The following is a 7,028-nucleotide window of genomic DNA, read 5'->3' on the forward strand; positions in this document are numbered from 1 at the left end:
GTTCGTGAAATAAATGATCGGGACTTCCCTGGTGGTCCAGTGGCTAAGACTCCAGGTTCCCAGTGCAGAGAGCTTGAGCTCGATCCCTGGTCAGGGAACTAGATTCCACATGCTGCGACTAAGACATGTCCACATGTCGGCATGCAACAAACTAAAGACCCCACATTCCACAAAAGGATCTAAGATCCTAGCGCCACAACTAAGATCTGGTGCAGCCAAATAAATAAATATACATTCTTTTTTAAAAATAAGGTAAATGAGCAATAAGGATATATTATACAGCACAGAGAAATTTAGCCATTATTTTATCGTAACTTTAGAGTACAATCTATAAAAATATTGAATCAACTATGCTGTATCCCTGAAACTAATATAATATTGTTATAATATTGAAAAAGAAAAACTAATTTTTGAAGCTGGATAATAAGCACACGGGGTAATTTCCTACTATTCTCTGTATTTTGGGGTGTGTCTGAAAAACTTCTGTCAGTCTTACTAAAAATAAACTAAACATGTCATGTGTTGCCCAAGACATTAATGAATATCCCTTCAATTGTTCAGCACTTTTGAAACCAACGTGGTTACAGTCAATCCTCCTAGGAGTGGTGTCTGGGGAAGTAATAACTCCTTCTGTGTTATGAATGAGAAAAAGACTGGATTCATAGATGCTCCGAGCTGGAAGGGACCCAAGAATTCAATTCTCCATCCTAAGATTTGGCTTAATTGCAATCCCATCCATCACAACACATTAAGATAGTTTGAGCCCAGTGTGAATAAAAACTTTTTGAAGTCTGAAAATGATATAGGCATCCTTGGAAAGAGGGTACCTCTCTGGCCCTGTGAGTATCAAGCAGAAGAGGGAACCATGGATTGAAAAGTAACAAGAGAGGTAATTTGCTGGTGGCCCAGCGGTTAAGAATCCGCCTGCCAGTGCAGGGGATGAGGGCTCCATCCCTGCTCTGGGAACTAGAATCCCGCATGCCAAGGGGCAACTAAGCCAGTGTGCCACAACTACTGAGCCCAGGAGCTGCAACTACTGAGCCCTGTCAGCCTAGAACCCATGCGCCACAGCAGGAGAGGCCACCACAGGGAGAGGCATGTGCACCACAGCGAGAGGGTAGCCCCCGTTCACCAGAACTAGAGAAGACCCGGCACAGCCACAACGGAGAAAAGCAAGAAGGGAGCCCTCCAACTATTACTTTGCCACCGTGCTGGGGATTTCAGGTTTCTTTGTGTGTCCTCGGTGGTTCCTTCCTGGGGAGAGGCGAGGAGCGCCATCCTCCATGTAGGACTTTGCTCCCCACTTGTGTATCGGGAGGAAGGAACACCAAAAGGAAAACGACCCCCATCTAGCGAGCAGGAACACGCTGCTGTGCCCTTGCTGAGTTTATCTGCCTTATCCCACCTAATCTTCATGTGAACCTAGTAGGTAAATACCATAATTATACCAAAACACAGGCACGCAGAATTAAAGTGCAAATTAAAGCAACAAAAGACTCTCCGAAAGACTCTTGACACTCACCTTCAGTTGACGGACAGATGGCACCTTCCTGGGACGCTCTGTGGGCCTCTGCTTGTTTAGAATTCTCTAGCACCCAGGGAGGCCAGCCCAAGACAGACACGGGCACTTAGGGAGTGGAAAGCAAAAACAAAGGCACCTGCAGAGCCAATTAGTGACTTGAAATTCCACTCCAAAACCTAACTGTTGGTTCCCTGAGCTGAAGTCGTGAGCTTTGATCACAGTCACTAACTCCGAGCAGCCCGGGCTGGCCTCAGTTCCCCGCAGAGAACGGTAAACATTCTTGTGGAAGTGCAAACATATCGCTTAGGGTCTAAAACGGCCTGTAATGGAGGCAGAATTTCTTTTGGAAACAAGCTTCCCTAAAAACGTAAAGGTTGTTGTTTTTACCGCCCGAGTGAGTGATCTTTCCGAGGGCAGCCAGGAGTCCTCTTCTGGTATTGACAGCACCCGCAGCGCAGATAAAAAATGGAATATGCATTCTATTTCCCTACTGAACTCCTGCCGGCTCCACTTTGAGGCGTCAGCGCCTCGCCCACTGGGGAGGTGAGTGTCACCTGCTATAGTTTTTCTCTGAAAGGGAGGTGGATAGGTGAGGTGGAGAAGGTGTAATTACAGGTGGAGCCTGGAGCATCTTAGATTGTGATACCTGGCGAGGCTTTCTCTCTGAGTGCAGCCCTGAAAGAAAGATGCTTCCCCACCACCTTTATCAAAACCGCTGTCAGGGGAGCACCCCTGTTATTAAATACTGCTCAGCTCGGCTGCTTGGGAGGCATAATCACAGGTGGTAGACCCCGAGGGGAAGCTGTTCAAGGAGAGAAGAGAAAGAAAACACAAGGATGAGCTGACTAACAACATATAAATGAAGTGTAAAAATTCGATTAGGGACGTAGGAAGGTGAAAGGAAATGAAGAAATGGGGGTGTCAGGGCGCGAGGGGACTCTGGATCTTTTTTAGTCCTTGCGTGGGTGGTTGAGAGTCCTTTTGTTTTTCAGTCCTTGGTGGGGGAAAGCAGAAGATTGTAGAAAGGTGAGGAACAGGGGAGAATGTGGTCCTGGCAAAGCCACATGGCCCTGACCTACCTGACAATTCACTTCAATGAAGTAACAGAGTAAAGGATCTAGAAAGCTTTCGGCAGTGTATCTGACCTGGCCTTTGGCAGGTGCGTTAAAACTGCACATGACCTCAAAAGATCCAGGCACTAGGTTATCAAGTAGGGTTTGTGACCCCAGAGTCTTCCTCATGACGGACCAGTGAACTAAAGGCAGTTCTCAGTCATCAAAGAAGATTATCTTGGAGGGTGCATGCTCAGTCGTGTCCAACTCTTTTGCAACCCTATGGGCTGTAGCCCACCAGGCTCCTCTGTCCATGGGATTTTCCAGGCAAGAATACTGGAGTGGGTTGCCATTCTCTACTCCAGAGGCTCTTCCCAACCTAGAGATTGAACCAGAGTCTCCTGCATCTCCTGCATTGGCAGACAGATTCTTTACCACTGTGTCACTTGCGAAGCCCCTATCTTGGAGCAGTGGTTAGCAAACACTACTGCCCATTGGAATCACCTGTGGGGCTTTAAAAATAACTCAGTGTCCAGGCCTCACTCCAGGCTAATTAAAGCAGAATGCCTGGGGGTGGGGTGCAGGCATCCCCACTTCTTTTGAGGCTCTTTCCCAATGATTCTAATGTCTAGCCAGCCTGCAGCCATTCCTCCTGCCTTAGAGGAAATAGGGCTGAGAATATTTGTCCCCACTGGTCACCCCAGAAAAGCAGCCATCACTGAGTCTTTACTGAGTGCCAAGGTAATGAGTTAAGTGCTGATGGGAACACAATGCAGAATAAGACAGCCTGTGCCCAGTTTGCAAATGCAGTGAGGGAACAAACTGACGTCTGGAATGGAGGGGAGCTCGATAAATATGTATGAAATAAAAGAGTGAATGACTAAATAAGTGACTGGCTTAGCACTCGTAAAAGAACAAAGGAAATACATGCAAAAACAGACAAGTGTACACAGAGTGAGGAATGGTCAATGGGGTGGCAGGGGTGGGGGGAGTCTTTGTAAAGGTAGCATTTCAATACAAAGGTAATATTTGAATTGGGCTTTGAAGGATGGGGAGTAATAACATTAAACATTTGTTCAGAGCTTACAGTTGATCAATGTTTTACATACATTAACTCATTTAGTAGTTTTTCAATTGCCCTTGAAGTTGACATTTTAACTCTGGACTGTAGAGGGGAGGGAATGTCAATGACCTGGTCAAGGTCAGGTAGCCAGTGAGCAAGGGCGCCACTGACGAAGACACTGTTGATGACTCGCCTCCTAAGTCACTTAAGGGGAAGGACATTCTAGGCCAAGACAGCAGTACAAGAGAGATACCCGTGCTCCAGTTCTGGGCGTGTGACTTGCATGGGGAAGGCTGACTGCTTTATAAAAGGAATTTCCCTTTTAGGAAGAGAATTGTGAATGCAAGGAGAAGGGCAGACTGGAAAGCTGAGATCTCGGTGAAGGTGTCCCCAGAGAGCCCCAAACCCTCAGAGAAACTGATGAACATTTCTTCTGAGGCCCCTGTCATGTCCCCCAGGACATTCTTCTTGGATGAACTTGTCTCATCTCCCCTCTTTTACAACAAGTTCTTTGGCCAGACACTGGCCACACTCATATTTGAATTTCTCTGAAACCCAGCCAGGATGAATATAAGTTTTTGGAATCCTGTAGTTTATATGACTCAGGGGGAACTTCTTGAAGGAAACCAGTAAAATTATAAACACTAGATTGAGTAAAAAAATGAATATTTTTTAGAATGAAGAAGAAACTCACAACAAAATGCAAATTTTAAAAACTGATAAATATAACAAAGCCCAAAAAATAACATATTTTTTTCCTCATAGTGAAAAAGTGCAAAAGTATTTTGCCTGATAGTGAAAAAGTGCAAAAGTATTTGTGACCCCATGGACTGTAGCCCACCAGGCTCCTCTTTCCATGGAATTCTCCAGGCAAGAATACTAGAGTGGGTAGCCATTCCCTTCTCCAGGGGATCTTCCTGACCCAGGTATTGAATGTTGGTCTCCTACATTGCAGGCAGATTTTTACAATCTATGCCACCAGAGAAGCCCCAACTGCCTAATACCTCTCTGTAAAATTTTTTTAACCACCAATTTTTAAACTGCATAATCTTTGATTTCTTTTTCATATGATAAAAACTTTGTTATACCTTTTTAGATAGTGAGAATGGTCGACCAACGGAGAAGGCAATAGCACCCCACTCCAGTACTCTTGCTTGGAAAATCCCATGGATGGAGGAGCCTGGAAGGCTGCAGTCCATGGGGTCGCTGAGGGTCCGACACAACTGAGTGACTTCACTTTCACTTTTCACTTTCATGCATTGGAGAAGAAAATGGCAACCCGCTCCAGTGTTCTTGCCTGGAGAATCCCAGAGACGGGGGAGCCTGGTGGGCTGCCGTCTCTGGGGTCGCATAAAGTCGGACACGACTGAAGTGACATAGCAGCAGCAGCAGCATGGTTGACCAAGACTTGTTTTGTGTTATCAAGAGTTTTGAAAGGTTTATTTGAGCATCACAACTTGTCAATGGGAATGTTACATTTATCAAGTTATTTCCTATAATAGCTGTAAGATTTGGGGACATCACAAGTGTTCTTGTTCAGAGATATATCTTAAATACCCTTGATTTGATGACCCTTATTTACCAATGTAAATAAATCAATCCTAAAGGAAATCAATCCTAAATATTCATTGGAAGGACTGATGCTGAATCTGAGGTTCCAATACTTTGGCCACCTGACTTGAAGAGCTGACTCATTAGAAAAGACCCTGATGCTGGAAAAGACCAAAAACAGGAAGAGAAGGAGACGGCAGAGGATGAGATGGTTGGACGGTATCACCGACTCGATGGACATGAGTTTGAGCAAGCTCCAGGAGATGGTAAAGGACAGGGAACCTGGCATGCCACAGTCCATAGGGTCGCAAAGAGTCAGACACGACTGAGCAACTGAACAACAACAAAATTTACCAATGTGTCATAAATGTCCTCATTGCAGGAGTGTGGTGAGTTTTATTTTACAGGAAGGAACTCCATTTTGTCTAAGCATGGAGAGCGATCAACCCTTTGCTAACAATTTTACCTGTCTGATACTTGAATTTTCCCCAGACTAGGTTATGACTTTGTACATTTCAAATCTTTTTTCTTCCCCATTTCTTACTTGTTTCTGGTTCTGGGTTCTGTAGGATCTGATTGACTTCTGGTCTTGTCCTGTGAAATGGAGTATTTCCTGCCATATCAGTAAAGAAGGATGTCACAGCCATCAGCAATTTCAGGCCTCCAAATGTGCATTTCTGAGCCCCAAGGGCATCCCAAAGAGAAGATAATGTCTGCGATCCAGCAACTGTTGGCTGCAGGCTGCCTGCCTGAAAATCCAAGGAGGATGCTAGCCCCAGATAGCTGAGATGCGTATGAAAGGAGTGATTTCAATAAGCCAGGACACTTGAATCTTCCTGTGCACAGAAGAGCACTAAATTCCTTAACTTGAGATATCTGGTTTTCCTTGATTAATAGTAATCTTTAATGTTCAGACTACCTGCCCGCTTTGTTGCAAACTTCTATATAACCTGACTCCTTCCACCGACTGCTGACTGCAGTTCCTCAGGGTTACTTGAGATGCTGTCTCATAGGTTTGAAGTCCTAAACATTCCCACCAAATAAAACATAACTCTCAATTTCCAGGTTGTGACTATTTTTTTCAGTTGACAGTACCGTTGTGTCATGATACCAGGTAAATCAATACCATGGAGGTTAAGAGTATTCCTGGAAGCCATACCTACATAAGGAAGGCAAGAAGCTGACTATGCTTATAAATGAGCAAACTACATCTATCCATACCTCTAAACTCAGTTGAAAATGCATACCACCTCAATTTCCCCTACAGATGGTTAAAAAACAAAATGATGACCACCCCTCCAGTGACACCCAACTCAAGTGGAAGGAAGCATAATATCATGAAAGGGAGGGAGGTCAGAGATGAAAGAGGCAGGACTCTTAATCAATCCCATTATAATAGCTCAGGTTTACAAATTTAGCAGAAACATACAACCGTGGGGATGCATTGCAATCCAGACCTCATCAAGGCCTTAGAAGAGACTCAAGCGAGAGAAGAGTTGGAAGCTTCAGCTTCCACAGTGTTGTAGCCATGCGTTCCGGGAAACACTCACTCAGAAGGACAATGCAGATAGTGGAGTGTAGTTTATTATGCCAGCGGGCCCAAGGCGGAGTCTCCTCTTAGCCAAGGACCCCAACCAGTTTCTGTGAAAAACTTATATACCCTAAGTGTACGTGCTCAAACCCACCTCCCCAAACTCTCTGAAACTAGTCTGAACAAAAGAAAAGAAAGATACAACCAAAGTTAACCCATGATTCATATGCCTTAAGCCTAGGTAGTTAACAGTGGACAATTATCAATAGGCTTGTGTTCATAACCCAATAAGCATAAGAGAATTTATGA

The 7,028-nt window shown here is 44.7% G+C and overlaps 1 long non-coding RNA gene across 1 annotated transcript; it reads left to right on the forward strand.

Moving 5' to 3' along the window:
- The first annotated feature begins 1,693 nt into the window (after positions 1–1,693).
- Positions 1,694–6,246, forward strand: LOC147345018 (uncharacterized). The gene is made up of 2 exons (XR_015154470.1): positions 1,694–2,065; positions 5,758–6,246. It is a non-coding gene; the product is annotated as an uncharacterized LOC147345018 (long non-coding RNA).
- The last annotated feature ends 782 nt before the right edge of the window (positions 6,247–7,028 follow it).

This window comes from Bos grunniens, chromosome 25, assembly GCF_055505025.1.
Source record: "Bos grunniens cultivar Pamir isolate PY7600 chromosome 25, Bosgru_T2T1.0, whole genome shotgun sequence".
Lineage (NCBI taxonomy): Eukaryota > Metazoa > Chordata > Mammalia > Artiodactyla > Bovidae > Bos > Bos grunniens.